Source organism: Piliocolobus tephrosceles, chromosome 6 (assembly GCF_002776525.5).
Source record: "Piliocolobus tephrosceles isolate RC106 chromosome 6, ASM277652v3, whole genome shotgun sequence".
NCBI classification, from domain to species: Eukaryota; Metazoa; Chordata; class Mammalia; order Primates; family Cercopithecidae; genus Piliocolobus; species Piliocolobus tephrosceles.
In genome coordinates, this window is record NC_045439.1 from 35,392,335 (window position 1) to 35,409,502 (window position 17,168).

General features: G+C 47.0%; 1 long non-coding RNA gene across 2 annotated transcripts; it reads right to left on the reverse strand.

Annotated features, from left to right (window-relative positions):
* Positions 1 to 795: 795 nt before the first annotated feature.
* Positions 796 to 15,907, reverse strand: LOC111520327. Of its 2 annotated transcripts, none has more exons than XR_002724646.2 (3): positions 15,308 to 15,907; positions 14,570 to 14,684; positions 796 to 1,439 (listed from the first exon to the last, which is right to left on the reverse strand). It is a non-coding gene; the product is annotated as an uncharacterized LOC111520327 (long non-coding RNA). The 2 variants fall into 2 exon arrangements; XR_002724641.2 differs by having other exon boundaries at positions 15,288 to 15,907.
* Between the last annotated feature and the right edge of the window lie 1,261 nt (positions 15,908 to 17,168).

The window sequence follows — 17,168 nt, forward strand, 5'->3', positions numbered from 1 at the left end:
GTGCTCATTCTGAGCAAACTGTCAAGGACAGAAAACCAAACACCGCATGTTCTCACTCATAGGTGGGAACTGAACAATGAGAACACTTAGACACAGGGTGGGGAACATCACACACCGGGACCTGTCGTGGGGTGGGGGGAGGGGGGAGGGATAGCATTAGGAGATATACCTAATGTAAATGATGAGTTAATGTCCATTAGGATCTTGATGATTCTAGTTTAAAATGCCAGTCATTAGCTAGACCACCCCTCCCACCACCACCGCCTAGTAACTAACATCATCTCCTTTCCCAATAATTAGACACGTTTTATGATAACTTAGGTCACACCTGCCAAGATGTCCCACATTTTACCTACTGAGACTAGAGAACAAGAACATTCCCATATGTGCTTCCAGGATAAAATCATTAGACCTTATTAGTTGAACGACTTTGAAGAACATTATAACTTCCGTTTCCCAATCTATAAAATGGGGGTAAAAAGCATAACTATCTCCAATTATCTCCAAATTAAATGAGATAATTCATGTAAAGCACTGAGCTGAGTTCAGGGCATCTATTAAGTTCTTAATAAATGCTAGCATCATTATTCCTGTCATTCCTGGTAGTCCAGGATACCTTTTCTTTTCTTTTTTCTATTTTTTGCTACAGGGTCACCCACTCAGTCTGTTCCCCGGGCTGGAATGCAGTGCACAATCATAGCTCACTGTAACCTTGAACTCCTGGGTTCAAGCAATCCTCCCACCTCAGCCTCCTGAGCTCGAGCTGGGACTACAAGCACGAGCTACCATGCTTGGCTAATTTTAAAATTTTTTTTGTAGAGACTGGGTCTCATTTTTGTTGCCCAGGCTGGTCTCAAACTTGTGGCCTCAAGCAATCCTCCTGTCTCAGCCTCCCAAAGTGCTAGAATTGCAGGCATCAACACTGCACCCAGTCCCAGGATACTTTTTCAGTGGACTTTAATTCCTTCATACTTTCTGTTTTATAATATTTTAGAGAATGGGATTTCCCACCATCAATGTTATTCTTGCCTGCCAAGCACAGGTGTTCTGTCTTTGAAAAGGACAGAGGCTTCTCTTTGAAAGACAGAGCCCCAGGACGGTGGTGGCTGCTGCCTCCAGAATGTGGTCTCCCCAGAGCAAGCTGGACTGTGAAGTCTGCCAGCCCCAGAGGGACTGAGCAGGAACTAGGTCGAGCAATGGCCTGGTGGCCACTCTGGATCTCCACACTCCCATCCCGCCACTCCCACCTGCAACGGAGGGCACTCCTCAGTCCTCCGGGCTGCGGCTCCCCAGGAGGGCTGCAGGGGGAAGGTGCTCTCACTCTGGCTACAAGACTGCTGAGCGCGGTTAATTTCAGAGCCAGAGGGTGGATTCTTCTTCAGGTTGTCAGCAGCATCTATCCCCAGCACGGATCCCTGTCAGCTCCTGCAGGCCCCATTCTGTGAAAGGAAATGGGAGACTCAGGGTCAAATCATTTGGAAAGACAGGAGTTCAGGCCTTGACAGAGTAAGAAAGAGGTCAAAGCCTGAGTTACTACCTTTACTGGGCTTAATTTCCACATGGGAAGGTAAGGCAAACACAGCAGCATAGCACGTTGTTGCTGAATGGAACACAGGTTGATCTGGTCTGGCTTTTCCGTTGTTCAGTTGAGGACACCAAGAGGCTTGGTCGCCCTGCCCAAAGTCACAGAGACACCTTGGGCTGAGGCAGACTAGACCCGGTCTCAGGCCTCATGCTCGACTATCCCTTTTTTTAGGGTCTAGTTTTTGTCATAAGGGAATGACCACAGTTTGCTGAGGCAGCCAGAGAGTTGTTGCTACTGGCATCTAGCGGGTAGAGGTCAGAGATGCTGCTGAAAACGGCACATGTATGACAGCTCCACAATAAAGAACTGTCATGCCCAGAGCGTCAACTCAGCTGGCTCTGTCAGCGAGCGTAGGTAACACTCTAGGCTGATCAGCCAAGCTTCCCGGAAGAGTGGAATTGCAAGAAGGGAAAAAATGTAGGAGAAATAGCTTGTAGTTTAGCATTTCCACTGTTTGGTGAGAGAACAGGTGTAGTGTTTTTTTCTGACACTTCTGATACCAAGTGTGTGCAGTGTGTTCCACACTCGTGACCTGTGACTCTGACATCAACAGGAATCCAACAATCAGTTCAGTTCTGACACTAACTCCTGGAGTTAGAGTCGACTGCGCATGTTCAAGGCTCCGTCCCAGACTGCCCCCGCTTCAGATGCCAGCCACAAGTCCAAGAAGCCGCCCATACCTCTGACCGACTATACGTTTGGGAGTTTCTACAACCCCTTCCTCAGTTTTGATAATTCACAGCTCATAAAACTCAGGAAAACGCATTAACATTTGCCCATTGATTATAAAGGATACAATTCGGGAACAACCAAATAGAAGAGCTGCATAGGGAGGGGGAGGTTTCCAGGCCCTCTCCAGATGCACCATCCTTGAAGTGCATCAATGTCTTTCTTTTATTTTTTAAACAGCGTCTCACACTGTCACCCAGACTGGAGTGCAGTGGTGAAATCGTAGCTCACTATAGCCTCAACGTCCTGGCGTCCTGGGCTCAAGCAATCCTCCTGCCTCAGCCTTCCAAGTAGCTGAGACTACAGGCACATGCCACTATATGGCTAAATTAAAAAAAAATTGTTTGAGGGGCTGGGCACAGTGGGTCATACTTGTAATCCCAGAACTTTGGGCTTAGGTGGGAGGATTGCTTAAGACCAGGAGTTTGAGATCAGTCTGGGCAACATAGTGAAACCTCGTCTCCACTAACAATAAAAAAAGTTGGCTGGGCATGGTGGTACACGCCTGTGGTCTCAGCTACTCAGGAGTCTGAGGTAGGAGGATCACCTGAGCCCAGGAGGTCAAGGCTGCAGTGAGCTGCCACTGCACTCCAGCCTGGGCAACAGAGTGAGACCCCCGTCTCTTAGAGGCTGGTCCTGAATTCCTGGCCTAAGGTGATTCTCTCACCTTGGCCTCTTAAAGCAATGTTTTACTCAACCCAGAAGTTCTCTGAATCTCTGTCATTTAGGTTTTGTTCTTGTTTTTATTAAAACAAACTTTTTTAAAGAGATAGGGTCTCTCTGTGTTTCCCAGGCTGGCCTCAAATTCCTGGGCTTAAGCAATCCTCCCACCTCAGTTTCCTCAGTAGCTGGGATTACAGGTTTCAGCCACTGTATCTGACTTCACTTAGGAATTTTTTGGGAGATTTTTATCTGACTTCATTTAGGAGTGTTTTTGCGGGGGTGGGGGGTGGGGGCAGGGATTTTAAACACAGCTATGCTGCTGTGCTTCTCTTACTTTCCTACATGGAAATTAAGCCCTTTAAAGGTAGTAACTCAGGTTTTGACCTCTTTCTTGCTCTGTCAAGGCCTGAATTATGCAGGCATGATTGATGAAATCATTGGCCATTTGGTGACTGGACTTAATCTCCAATCCCTTTTCCCTCCTTGAAGGTCAGGAGTGAGGAGGCGGGGCTGAAAGTTCTGACCCTCTAATCACATGGTTGATTTTTCTAGTGACCAGCCCCCATTCTGGAGTTATCTAGGGCCTCTCCATGATTCATCTCATTAGCATACAGGGCAATCAATTCCAAGGATTTTGAGGCGCTGTGTCAGGAACCAGGGACCACGACCAAATAATTATTTTGTATTATACCACAGCAAGCCCTGGATGGCTCAATGTCTTGGGCTGAAAGGGAGGGGCTGTTTGAGTCATGAGACAAGAGAACAACAGTGGGAGGTGTCCTCTGTGTTGATACTCTCCTGTGCAGCTTGGTGAGCCTCAGGCTTTACAGGATGTAGGTGGTGTGGGCCCTCCATTACCTCATCCTATACTCAGGCTATGAAATGCGTCAGATGCCAGGTTTCTTGTAAAGTTGGGGAGAGGCTGCTATGGTCAGAATGTTTTTGTTCCCTCCAAAACTCACGTGTTGGAAACTTAATCCCCGATGCAACAGTATCAGGTGGTGGGGCTTACCGGGAGGTGTTTGGTTCATGAGGGTGGAGCATGAGTGGATTAAAGCCAGTCTAAAAAGGGCTTGTGGATGCGGGTTCCGTCTCTTCTGCATTTCTGTCCTGTGAGGAACAGTGATTGCCCTGCTGTTGAGGATGTCATGTGTAAGGTACCATCCTGGGGGCGACCCTCTCCAGACACCAAGCCTGTTGGCACCTTGATCTGGGACGTCACAGCCTCCAGAACTGTGAGAAACAAATTTCTGTTCTTTATGAATTACCCAGTAATGTTTATAGCTGCACAAAATGGTTTAAGACAGACGTCATAGCAAGCTTCAGTTTTTACTTTTTTCCCTTGCATCTGAACAATTGCAAGCAGAAAGAACAACTGAGTGCTTTGTTTCTACAACCAACATGCTGCTACTGAGTGAAGGGAAGGGAGAGATAAGAGCTTGCCTTCTTTCCTTGTGTTAATTGCAGCATCTTCCAAAATCCAGTAAGGAAGGTATGAAGTGAGCCTACCTAGGCCAGTCTCCAGATGAGGGGACTGTAGCTACAGATTGCTATGTTTCCTGTTGGTGGTGGTGGCAAGATTTCATACTGTCCCGGGCTTGCCTTTGCTCAAAATGAAAGGCACTGATACCAAAGGAAGTGGTGAAACTGTGGGCATTCTACGCTTTAGAAATTTGATATTTGGAAACCTGCAGACCTGAAGAGGCAGTAGCTTCTCCTGAAGATCTGATACCCAAGTGCTACCCAGACAAGGAGCTGACTTGTCAGGAAGTGTGGTGGACCTTGACGCAAAAACTCAAACCACAAATGTTTCACTTCTAAATTTTGCAGCCTTTGTTATACAGACATTTTTGTTAAGCCCTGTATAAAACAATGGGACGGCTGGGTTCTTTCCCTTCCTCATGGTGACTACGTGCATCTACTATGAACATTCCCATGTCACGTGGTCAGCTTCCAAGAAAGACTTTACCAATGAGTCTGTTTACAGATTCTCAACCAGAGGACTTACAGGAACGCACAGTAGCTATTCTTTTGGGATGCAGAGGTACATGAGCCCCAGACCTCATCCCCAATCAGGCAACTGGGTGAAAATGGTGTGGTTACTGATGGTGGGAGGACAGGGATGGTGGGGAGTTTCCTGTGGAGGGTCCACCACTGAAGAAATCTCTCTATCTCCTGATTTGATCCAGGCTTTCCAGGGATAAAATAAGAGGGGAAAACAAAGAAGTAATCATTCCCCAGCCACGAATATGCCCCATCTCTGACTCAGCTCCCAGCAGAGCAGTAACAGGTCCTGGCTTATCAGATGGCTTCAGAAGGGGGTGGGTGCCTGGGTGGGTGCCTGGCTGTGTGCAGTTAGGAGGTCTCAGCAGCAGCTTCTGAAGCCAACTGCTTGGCTGGAATCTACATGTGCTACTCACTAGCTGGGGAACTTACAGCAAGTTACTTCACCTCTTGTAAGAGTCTCAGTTTTCTCATTGGTCAAAAGGTAGAACTAATAGCAGCTTCATTCACAAAAGCTGAAAGGTGGAAGCAAGCCAAGTGTTCACCCGCTGAGAAATGCATAAACAAAATGTGGCCTAGACATACATGGAATACTATTCAGCCTCAAAGGAAGAGAATCTGGACACGTACTACAACACGGATGAACTCTGAAGACATCCTGCTGAGTCCAAGGACAAACACTGTATGATTCCACTTAGATGAGGTACTTAGAGCCATCAAATTCATAGAGATAGAAAGTAGAATGGTGCAGGTCAGGCATTCAAGACTAGCCTGGCCAACATGGAAAAACCCTGTCTCTCCTAAAAAATACAAAAATTAGCCAGGCGTGGTGGTGTGCACCTGTAATCCCAGCTACTCGGGAGTCTGAGGCACGAGAATCACTTCAACCCAGGAGGTGGAAGGGTGGAACCAAGACCACACCATTGCACTCCAGCCTGGGCAACAAGAGCAAGACTCGGTCTCAAAAAAAAAAAAAAAAAAAAAAGGAAAGTAGGATGGTGCTTGCCAGGGGCTGGAGGAAGAGGGAAATGGGAAGTTCTTACTTAATGAGGGAAGTTTCAGTTTTGCAAGACGAAGAGTTCTGGAGATGGCTGGGAGGATGGATGCACAACAATATGAATGCACTTAATGCCACTGAACTGCACACTTAAAAACGGTTACAATGGCAAATTTTGTGTACGTGTATTTCACCATAGTTTTTAAAAATAAATTAAATAAGTAAGGAGAAATAGTACCCACATCAGGGTTGTTCTAGGATTAAATGAGTTAATCGAGTCAATTCACTGGTTCTCTACCAGCGAGCTTTTGTCCCCTCCACTCTGCCCCCCCAGGGAACATTTTGTTCCCAGACCAAACTGAGGGTCAGGCTGCTATTTCTCGCCACCCAATAACGAGATGCAGATGAACTAGGGGGCAAGAGAGGTTTTATTTTCTGCAATCGGTTACAGGGAGAAGGCCTGGAAATTATCGCCAGACCAACTCAAAATTACAAAGTTTTTCAGAGCTTATAAGCCTTCTAAGCTATATGTCTACATGTAAGTGTGCATCCATTTAAAGACATAAGTGATTAACTTCTTTTAATCTACAACTAAGGTCTGAGTCCTGAAGACCTTCCTCTGGAGCCTCAGTAAATTTACTTCATCTAAACGGGTCCAGGTGCTGGGGTGATTACCCTTATCTTGTCTCCTGTTAAATCACGGAGGTTTGAGGAGTTCCTTTAGACCCCCAATAAACTTATTTGTGGAGGCCTGGGGAGTTTCTTCAGACCCCCAATAAAATTCGTTTAATCCTAAAAGGGTCCTGTTAAGAATTCATTATTCTGTCATGCTTTAAGGCCCAGGAAAGGCCTGGGCAAAACTCTTGGTGGGCTTGTGTTACATTCCAGCCTTTGTATAAGGGCACTAGCTTTTTTCTTTTAGCTTTTAATGTTTAACTTAACCACGCAATCAGTACTGAAACAGTTGTTATGGAGGCCTGTGTTAGTGAGACCTGGCCTGCCACAATTTGACAAAAGTTGGTTACCACAACTTGTAGAAGGTGGGTTGGTGCTACTGGCATCTGGCGGGTAGAGACCAGGGATATGACGGGACAGTGCTCCACATCAACACATCAAAGACCTGTCCTGCCCAGGATGCCCAGGTTGAGAAGTTTCAGTGTAAAGTACCTGGTGCAGAGGCCAGAGGCGGTGGCTCACGCCTGGAAACCCAGCACTTTGGGAGGCCGAAGTGGGCGGATCACCTGAGGTCAGGAGTTCAAGACCAGCCTGGTCAACATGGTGGAACCCTGTCTACTAAAAAATAACAAAAATTAGCCGGGCGTGGTGGTGCAGGCTTGTAGTCCCAGCTACTCTGAAAGCTGAGGCAGGAGAATCGCTTGAACCCAGGAGGCAGAGGCTGCAGTGAGCTGAGATTGCATTACTGCACACTGGCCTGGGCTACAGAGTGAGGCTCTGCTTCCAAAAAAAAAAAAAGAAAAAAGAAATCTCCCTTGTAATTTCTATCAGTTGTCCTCATTAAGATTGGGTGTGTGCACACATCCCTCACCTGAGTGTGTGTCCGCAGCACTGAGGCCCCTGCACCCAGAGGCTGGCTGCCTGTGATGTCCTCGTGACCCAGGACACAAACGATCATTGTGGCATATTAGAACACCAGACACTGGCCGGGCGCGGTGGCTCAAGCCTGTAATCCCAGCACTTTGGGAGGCCGAGACGGGCGGATCACGAAGTCAGGAGATCGAGACCATCCTGGCTAACACGGTGAAACCCTGTCTCTACTAAAAAATACAAACAAAACAAAACAAAACAAAACAAAAAAACACCAGACGCTAGGCGTCCTTCGCTGCAGCGCAGTCACCTTGTCGCCGTCAGCGGTCCCTCTCTGTGCGGACGGAAGCAGGGCAGTTTGCTCTTTGTTCTCTACAGGCTGCCCTCACCTCGCTGTCCCCTGAGAGGAAAGGGTTAGTGGCTGAAGGCACATCCAGAGTCATCCTTACAGCCCCGCGTGCAGCCTCTCGTGAGAGTCAGTGCACTTTGCACACAGATTCTGCAATACCCAGGATATTTCCACCGGCGATTGTGATGGTAAAGTTTAGGGTGGCAGGGGTCGTATTTAACCAGGAGAAAGAACTTACACGTGGCAAATGCACAGAAGTATAGGAGTCACGCAATAGATGTGTGCACGAGAAACGGCCAGTTGCCAGTAGTGTGCAAACTCCTGGCTTAAACAGGTCCTAAGAGCCCTTCATTCATTGATTTTTCCTTTCTCACCTCTCTTTTGGGATGCGCGCATGTCTTGGGGGTCACTTTTCCATTCCTCTGACCCCAGCACCCCACCCTCAGGCTCTCGCCAGCGTCGGCTGAGCTCCTGCTGCCATCTTGTGGCCGTTCACGCAAGGTGCACCAGAGAGGCGGAGCCCCTGCTGTCCTTGTCCTAGGACTTGATTTGCAGATTTGGGAGCCTTCCTGACTCTGGGGTGCTCATTTCCTTCACGAACAGAAAGAAAAGCCACTCCTGGGCACATTGCTGTCATGTGTGAGGCTAGAAGCACTCCCTACCATGGGATTCTCTCAACTGTCCCTAATTTGCCTCTCTAGTCCTCACGTGCAGTGTAATTCACTGTGTGTGTGTGTGTGCGCGCGCGCCTCTATGAGTGTGTGTGTGTGTGTGTGTGTGTGTGTGTGTGTGAAAGAGAGAGAGAGAGAGAGAGATTATTGATAAGGGACAGGTACAAGAAGCAGGGTAGGCACTGATGCTAGTACTGTACTTCGAAGTCCTCAAGGAAGAAGTTGCCTCGTTTTAAACCAAGGATTTGGGTGTCTCTAGAGAGGAAAAACGGGAGCTGAAGAGCTCATGAAAAGGTCCATCCAAGAAGGATTGTCTTGTCTTTTTAGCCACATCCTCCCATTCACATTGCAGCATATTGAGATCTGGACACTGTCTCCACTCTTTCTTTGGCATATGGCTTCCAATTTGAGCTCCCCTGAGGTGAAGAACCTTTCAAGTCCACAAGCTGCATCTCACACAGGGCTGAGCCTAGGGAAGGTATTAAATGTTTCTTGAATGAAAGAACCTTATCTTCATTCAGATGCTATGAGATCAGCATATCCTGTCAATTTTTCTTCCAGAAATCATTTTCCTATCCCTAGCCCCCTCTCTTTATTCCCAGTGTCAATGTAATGCATGCCATGTGCCATTCAGCCACCCAGATTTTCCTTTATGATGAGATGCTCATTCCCCTTGACTGCACAAAGTTAAGTCCCTCCCCAGGGATTGCCCTCCATCCAAAGGAAACGGATTCATCCAAGGTTAAATCTCCTCCTGGGGGCAGCCCACATTCCATAACTAATCAATGCTGGCGGTGGTGGCCCCAGCCCCTGTACCTCAAATCGACACAACTCCAAAGGACCATCAGAGACCCAGAACTTCCCATGGGATTGGCTGAGGCCTCTGTGGTGACTGCATTGCAGTTCACCTTCCCCCTCTGCCCAAAGTGCTTCCTTCACTCCTCACAGGTTGAGGGCTATGGTTGCCCTGGAGAAAGACAGCAAAAGGCCGAGAGCAGTTACTCTTTGCAGAGGACAAAGTGTCAAAGTCCAACAGGCCTCCTTGGTAGCATATAAAGAGATCGTCGTCGTCTTCAACCAGAGGGCAGAAGCAGCTGAGGCTCCGAAGGGAGTGGAGCTCCAGAGAAGACTGAACTCTCAATTTAGACGAGTCCACTATGCCAAGGCCCCAGCTGGGAAGGAGACTTGAGATGGGAATCATGGCAGTTCTAGAGCTGTCTGTGAGATTGGCTGAAATCTCTGTCATAACTGCATTACAGTTCAACTTGAGGTTCTTGAAACCCCAGGTCCTCCAAACACTGGCCTACAGATGTGACCCATACCCCTCTGCTTGAAGACAACTGAAAGATTCCTCATCCCTTCCATAACCTACTCCCACCTCCCTGCATGGCTAAAAACTATGGTCAAGCCACAACATAACCAGGCCAGGAATGTACTGGGTCCCCTGAGGGAGAAGGAGACCATACATCAAAGAAGCTATAGGGCCTAGCCAGCATGTACTGGCAGAAGCAGAGAGGATATATATGGGATGGGATCTGGAGGGCACTGAATCTAGAGAAATAGAACATAAAGTTGGACAATAGAGAGTTTATTAATATGAGGACATTCTTCTATGATACAAGATGAATATCCTGTTGATATAGACAGGAGACAGGGAAATACTGGGTAGAAGAGGACAGTTCCTCAGTAAAGGCCCCACCCTCAAGCCTGGATACCCATGGCCCTAAATGGGAACAGGCAATCCTGTTTTCTTTTTTTTTTTTTTTTTTTTTTTTTTTGAGGCGGAGTCTCGCTCTGTCGCCCGGACTGGAGTGCAGTGGCCAGATCTCAGCTCACTGCAAGCTCCGCCTCCCGGGTTTATGCCATTCTCCTGCCTCAGCCTCCCGAGTAGCTGAGACTACAGGTGCCCGCCACCTCGCCCAGCTAGTTTTTGTATTTTTAGTAGAGACGGGGTTTCACCGTGTTAGCCAGGATGGTCTCGATCTCCTGACCTCGTGATCCACCCGTCTCGGCCTCCCAAAGTGCTGGGATTACAGGCTTGAGCCACCGCACCCGGCTACAATCCTGTTTTCATGTTCAAAAGTTGCCTTTTGGCCTGCCACACCTGGTTATCCTGTACCCATATAAACCCCAAACCCCCAGCTCCAGGAGTAGATGAGCAGATGAACAGAAGAGCAGCAGAGAAGGAGAGAAGAGAAGGAACATTGGGAGGAGTTCAGCTGGGGACAGCTGGAGAGGAAATCAGCCTCAGGACAGCCAAACTCCATGGAAAGATCACCTTCCTACTTCATCCCCTTTCCAGCTCCCCATCCATCCCACTGACAGCCACTTCCACCACCCAATAAAACCCCTGCATTCACCATCCTCCAAGTTTGTGTGTCACCTGATTCTTTCAGAACACTAGACAAGAGCTCAGGATACAGAAAGCTGTCACACTGGCCCTCTGCCCTTGTGAAAAGGCAGAGGGTCTACTAAGCTGTTTAATACTTAAGCTATCAGTGGATGGCAAAGCTAAAAGAGCACACTGTAACACATGCCCACCTGGGCTTCAGGGGTCCCAGGCATCCACCCTTAGATGCTGCTGTGGGGCCAGAGCCCATAAGCGCTCGCCCCAGCTCCTGCACCTGCCTGTCTGTGTGCTCCCCCTCCCATAAGGGGTTTGAGCAGTGGCTGTGGCCAAACAGACAAGCCACACCCCATTGCGCGTCCTGCAAGGGGGGTCAGGGAACCCTCCCATGTCCTTATCGAAGTTCCTATATGCAAATATGCTGCTAGGTTGATTCTTAGAAGCTAGGAAAAATCACCAGCCCATACTAAGTGAAGCAGAAATGCCAGAATTGCCATGGCAAGTGATAGAGAAAGGGACCAAAGGCCCAGAGAAGTGGGCTTGATAACTTCTCTGGGCCCTTCAAAGGCATTTTATATAAAGTGAGAAAACCCACTAGCCAATTACGTTTCATAGGATGGAGGCCTAGAAAGAATACTTTGACTAGCAAAGTGATAAAAAATGTGTTGATGAGAGGGGCACCAGCATTACTGAAGAAGCTCAGTGGTGGCCATCCTTTGCATACCAGGGCTGAGACTAGCAAATGCTCTTATAGAACTAGCTTTCCCTATAGCCACAGGATGATGGGGTTTCAAATTAACAGAGGCCAGGAAGCACATGGCATCAGAAACCAGGTGTTTATAATTACTGTAATAAGGAACAAGGTTGGAGTGGCAGCCAGGGCAGCCTGATCCAGAGAGAATGTGACAATTGTTAATAGAACATGGCATTCTGAAGGTCAAGATAGATACGTGGGCAGCCACCAAGGGTCTCACTCAATCTATACAATCAAGGAGTCTGAGGGAAGCACTCTCATAAAAAGTCACAATCTGTTGTCTAGTTTCTACACCTGGGTCAGTTTTCAGACCTAGAACTTGGTGGCTGAAAGAAGAGCTGGGCCCTCAGAAGAACCTTGCAACACCACAGCAATGTATATGCTATGATTATATTTATTTAGCCTTCCCCACAGGACCTATGGGCCAAAGGCAATATCCAGAAACTTTGAGGACTGGTTGGACACAGACACAAGGCCTGAGCTAATTGATATTGGACACCCAAGCCACCACCAGGGAGAATGGAGGGTGAGGAGGCCATATGGGGACCAGCTAAGGAAGTCCTGGTGCAGGTCTCATGGTGGGCTCATTGGGTCAGAGAATTGTCCCATGGTTATTTCCCATGTCCTTAAGCATATAAGCAGAATGGACATATTTGGCAGTTAGGTGAACCAACTAGTTAATCAACCACACTGGGGAAGGCCAAGTGGAAATCTATGAGATTTCTCCCCACTTCCAGCCAAGTTGGTAAATCACAAACAATCCTATTAATATATCCTGTGGGGACTAGAAGAGACATAAAGGAGAGGGTTTGTGGCCTCCATATTCCAACTGATTCACTAATCATCCAGCCACCCAACAGGTTCACATTGCTCACTGCCTAGACAGAGCCGATTTACCAAGACAGGGGAATTGCATCAGAGAAAGAGTAATTCACATAGAGCCGGCTGTGTGGGAGACTGGAGTTTTATTATTACTCAAATCAGTCTCTCCGAGCATTTGAGGATCAGAGTTTTTAAAGATAATTTGGCAGATAGGGTCTCGGGAAGTGAGGAGTGCTGACTGGTCAGGTTGGAGATGGAATCGGGGTGGAAGTGAGTTTTTCCTGCTGTCTTCTGTTTCTGGATGGGATGGCAGAAATGGTTGAGCCAGATTATTGGTTTGGGTGATGTCAGCTGATCCAGGGAGCACAGGGGCTGCAAAATATCTCAAGCACTGATCTTAGGTTTTATAATAATGATGTTATCCTCAGGAGCAATTTGGGGAGGCTCAGACACTCACAGCTGGAGGCTGCATGACCCCTAAACTGTAATTTCTAATCTTGTAGCTGGTTTGTTAGTCCTACAAAGGCAGACTGGTTCCTAGGCAAGAAGTAGGTTTTTTAGGGAAAAGCCTAGTATCAATTTTGTTTCAGAGTCAAATCATAAACTAAATTCCTTCCCAAGATTAGCTTGGCCTATGCCCAGGAATGAACAAGGACAGCTTAAAGGTTAGAAGCAAGATGGAGTCAGTTGGGTCTGATCTCTTTCACTGTCATAATTTCCTCAGTTATAATTTTTAAAAAGGTGGGTTTCAGTCAGGCCCCTATAAAAAGCATACAAATGTGGTATCTTTCCTAGAGCAAATTAACACTGTATCAGGTACATGACATACAGCCACTCTGGCAAGTCTATTCTCATCCACCTCTGCAGAAAATGAGCACCGGAAGTAGTTTGCATTCGTGAGGTGAATAATCCTTTGCATTTGTAGGCTTGCCCCAAGGTTATGTTAATTCTCTGCCCTCTGTCAAAATATAGTCTGAAGAAAGCTGAACCTTCTGGACATGCTGCAGAACATTACATTAATCCACGACATTGATGACATTATGTTGATCAGACTGGATGAGCAAGAATTGGGAAGTCTAGTGAGAGATAAACCCTATCAAGATTCAGGAGCCTGCTGGGATATCACCTTCAAATTAAAGGACTCAAAAGGAATCATATGCCCTATATGATCAACCTGGGTTCTGAGATCAGCATAGTCCATTCATGGGAACATTATTCTGGCCCATTTGCCAAGACACATGGAAAGCTACCAGCATTGAGTAGGACCCAGAGGAGAAAATAGCTCCACAGCCAGTCCAGGCTGTGATATAAGCAGTCTTGTCACTTGGTCCATGCAACCTGATATTCAAATTATCTGTGATTGAGAAAAAATGCTATATAGAGTTTATGGTAAACCTAACTGGAGAATCACAATGTACACTCATAGGGTTCTGGAGTAAGGTAACAGAGAACTATATGCTACAGTTTATATATTTGCAACAGAGAATTACATACTATTTAGAAACAGCTCCTGGTTTGCCACTGGGGCTTGGTAAAGAGTATTTGATCACAGAACTTGTCAGACACTAAGCCACATGTCTGAGGGGGCCTAGCAGGAATCCATCCTAAGATGGAAGTGGCACAGAGGACCTACACAGACTGTATGAGCAGGGGGTGCAGACCCTCCCATGTCATTCACTACTGTCACACGAGGACCTTTCCTCAGCTCACGCAGATGGCCAATAGGGTGAGGGGTGAATCCCTTATAACCAACTGATGGAGGAGGAAAAAAGCCAAGTTCGGCTCAAGATGGGTTGGTTCAATATGTATATGCAAACCATTAATGGGCTGCTGCAGCAATGCAGCCCCGTGCTGGTGGCCTTTAAGACAGTAGTGAGGGAAATCAGAGAGAGGCAAACGTCAGGCTATCAGGTCATCCACTTTATGTGGAAAGAGAACAGAGGCCAGAAAAAAACATGGACTCAGGGGAATAGCAAATGGCTGGGCTAGTTGGTCAGGGGCCTAGGAGAAAGAAAAGACTGGGGACAAGGGTAGAGGCACATGAACGGATCTCCAGGAGTGGGAATGGAATGTAAAGATCTTTGAGTGCACGTTCATGCTCACCAGAGAGTATATGCTGTGGAGGAGGCACTCAACAACCCAGTAGTCCGAATCATTGGTAGTGGTCCAAACAAGTAGTAGTCTAGTTGACATCAGCCATCTTCTTCCATGGCCACTCCTGTGCTGGCAAAATTGGGTGCATGAGAGGAATAGCTATGCTGGCAGCACAGACTACATGTAGAAAGATTCCATTCACCAAGAGTGATCTAGCTACTTACTTATGCTGCCAAATATTTAACCTGAGTGCAACAGAAAGCAATGGTGAGCCCTGATACAATACCCATCCCTTAAGGAGGGCAGTCATCCCTCTGATGGCTGGTTGTTCACGCTGGGCCCCTTCCACTCTAGATGGGAGCAGTTGTTTATCTTGACTAGAATTGACACATCTTCTAGGGTTTTGCCTTTTCTACTTGCATAGCTTCAGCCAACAGCGTCGTCAAGGATTTATCGTGTGTCTGATTCACCAAACACATGACCATGGGACCCACTGATCCTATCACATACTGTAGAAGCTAGTGACTTGATAGTGCAATTGGATGGTCCTTTAAAAGTACAGCTGAGATGCAAGCTTGGAAATAATATTCTTTGAGGATGGGGTAGCATCCCTTAGGATGTGGAGTACACCCTAAATCAATGACCACTATTGTGGTTATGTGGCCCCAATGGGTGGAATACATGAAACTGAGAACCAATAAGTAGAAACAGAAGTGGCCCCACTTACCATCTTTACCAATGACTCACTTGGAGAATTTGTTCTTCTTACTCTTGCAGCTTTAGGCTCTGTAGATCTAAAGATCCTGGTTTCCACAGGGGGAATACTTCCATCAGCAGAGACAGCAAGAGTCCCATTCAACTTTAAGCTGTTGCTGTTGTAACTGGACCGAGGTTCAGCTGCTCACTGCTAGAAAGCCAGACATGAGAGGTGAGAGTTGGTGGAAGGAAAAGTTGGCTTTAAGCAAGTGCTAGCAGGCTTGTGGAGCTGGTCTTTACAACTTGGTTATTTTTCCTTCCACCACCCTCACTTCTCATGTTTGGCTTTCAAGTGGTGAGCAGCCAAACCTGGGTCTGGTTACAAACATGGCACCCCATTAGATACGAAGTGACCCCCAGCCCCGGCTCTGCCAGCCATAACTACAGCTTTAATTAGACAAGAGACTGATTTTAGTAACTTTCTCCTAATAAGAGATCATGAGTATGCACTAGTTCCGGCCTGTTTAGAGAAATTGTGCACTTGTATGCCTTTGTGTCCCGGAAAGAACTTTTTTTTTTTTTTTGAGACAGAGTCTCTCTCTCTGTCGCCCAGGCTGGAGTGCAGTGGCACAATCTTGGCTTACTGCAAGCTCTGCCTCCTGGGTTCATGCCATTCTCCTGCCTCAGCCTCCCGAGTAGCTGGGACTATAGGAGCACGCCACCATGCCTGGCTAATTTTTTTGTATTTTTTAGTAGAGACGGGGTTTCATCTTGTTAGCCAGGATGGTCTCGATCTCCTGACCTCGTGATCCACTGCCTCGGCTTCCCAAAGTGCTGGGATTACAGGCGTGAGCCACTGTGTCTGGCTGAAAAGAACTTTAGACATATAGGGCCTAATTGTAATAGATTTAAATGTTAAGTCTCCACCCCAAAGGGAACATGGGTCATGTTACATGCATATTTGTTTGATACATGTCATGAATACACTTTCATGCATATTAATAGCTTCTCCTATAACCTGTCACATATATGTTTAGCTAACCTGCCATGTTGTCCCCACAGGAGCTCTGGGTACAATTGACAGCAGGGAATGTGCACTATAATTAAGACTGAATACTGTGTGTACATTCCGGATAACTCTGGAAATACATGCTCAACCCTACAAGACAGGCACAAGCAAATTAATGCTATGTCTGATCCCACAGTGTCCTTAAATCAATGGCCCTCTTCATGATCTAGGATAGGCCCCTCCTGGTGAAGAAAAAAAAAAGTTGCTCATAATTTTGTTACCAGGAAGGGGTCTTGATCCAGACCCCAAGAGAGGGTTCTTGGACCTTGCACAAGAAAGAATTCAGGGTGAGTCCATAAAGTGAAAGCGAGTTTATGAAGAAAGTAAAGGAATAAAAGAATGGCTACTCCATAGTCAGAGCAGTAGCACGGGCTGCTCAGCTGAGTATCCTTACAGTTATTTATTGATTATATGCTAAACAAAGGGTGGAATATTCATAAGTTTTCTGGGAAAGGGGCAGAGACTTTCTGGAACTGAGGATCCCTCCCCTTTTTACACTATAGGGTAACTTCCAAATGTTGCCATGGCATTTGCAAACTGTCATGGCTGGTGGGAGTGTCTTTTAGCATGCTAATGCATTATAATTAGCATATAATGAGCAGTGAGGACTACTAGAGGTCACTTTCACTGCCATCTTGGTTTTGGTGGGTTTTGGCTGGCTTCTTTATCACATCCTGTTTTATCTATCGGCAAGGTCTTTATGACTTGTATCTCGTGCTGACCTCCTATCTCATCCTGTGACTAAAAATGCCTAACTTCCTGGGAATGGAGCCCAGTAGGTCCCAGCCTTATTTTACACAGCCCCTACTCAAGATGGAGCTGCTCTGGTTCAAATGCCTCTGA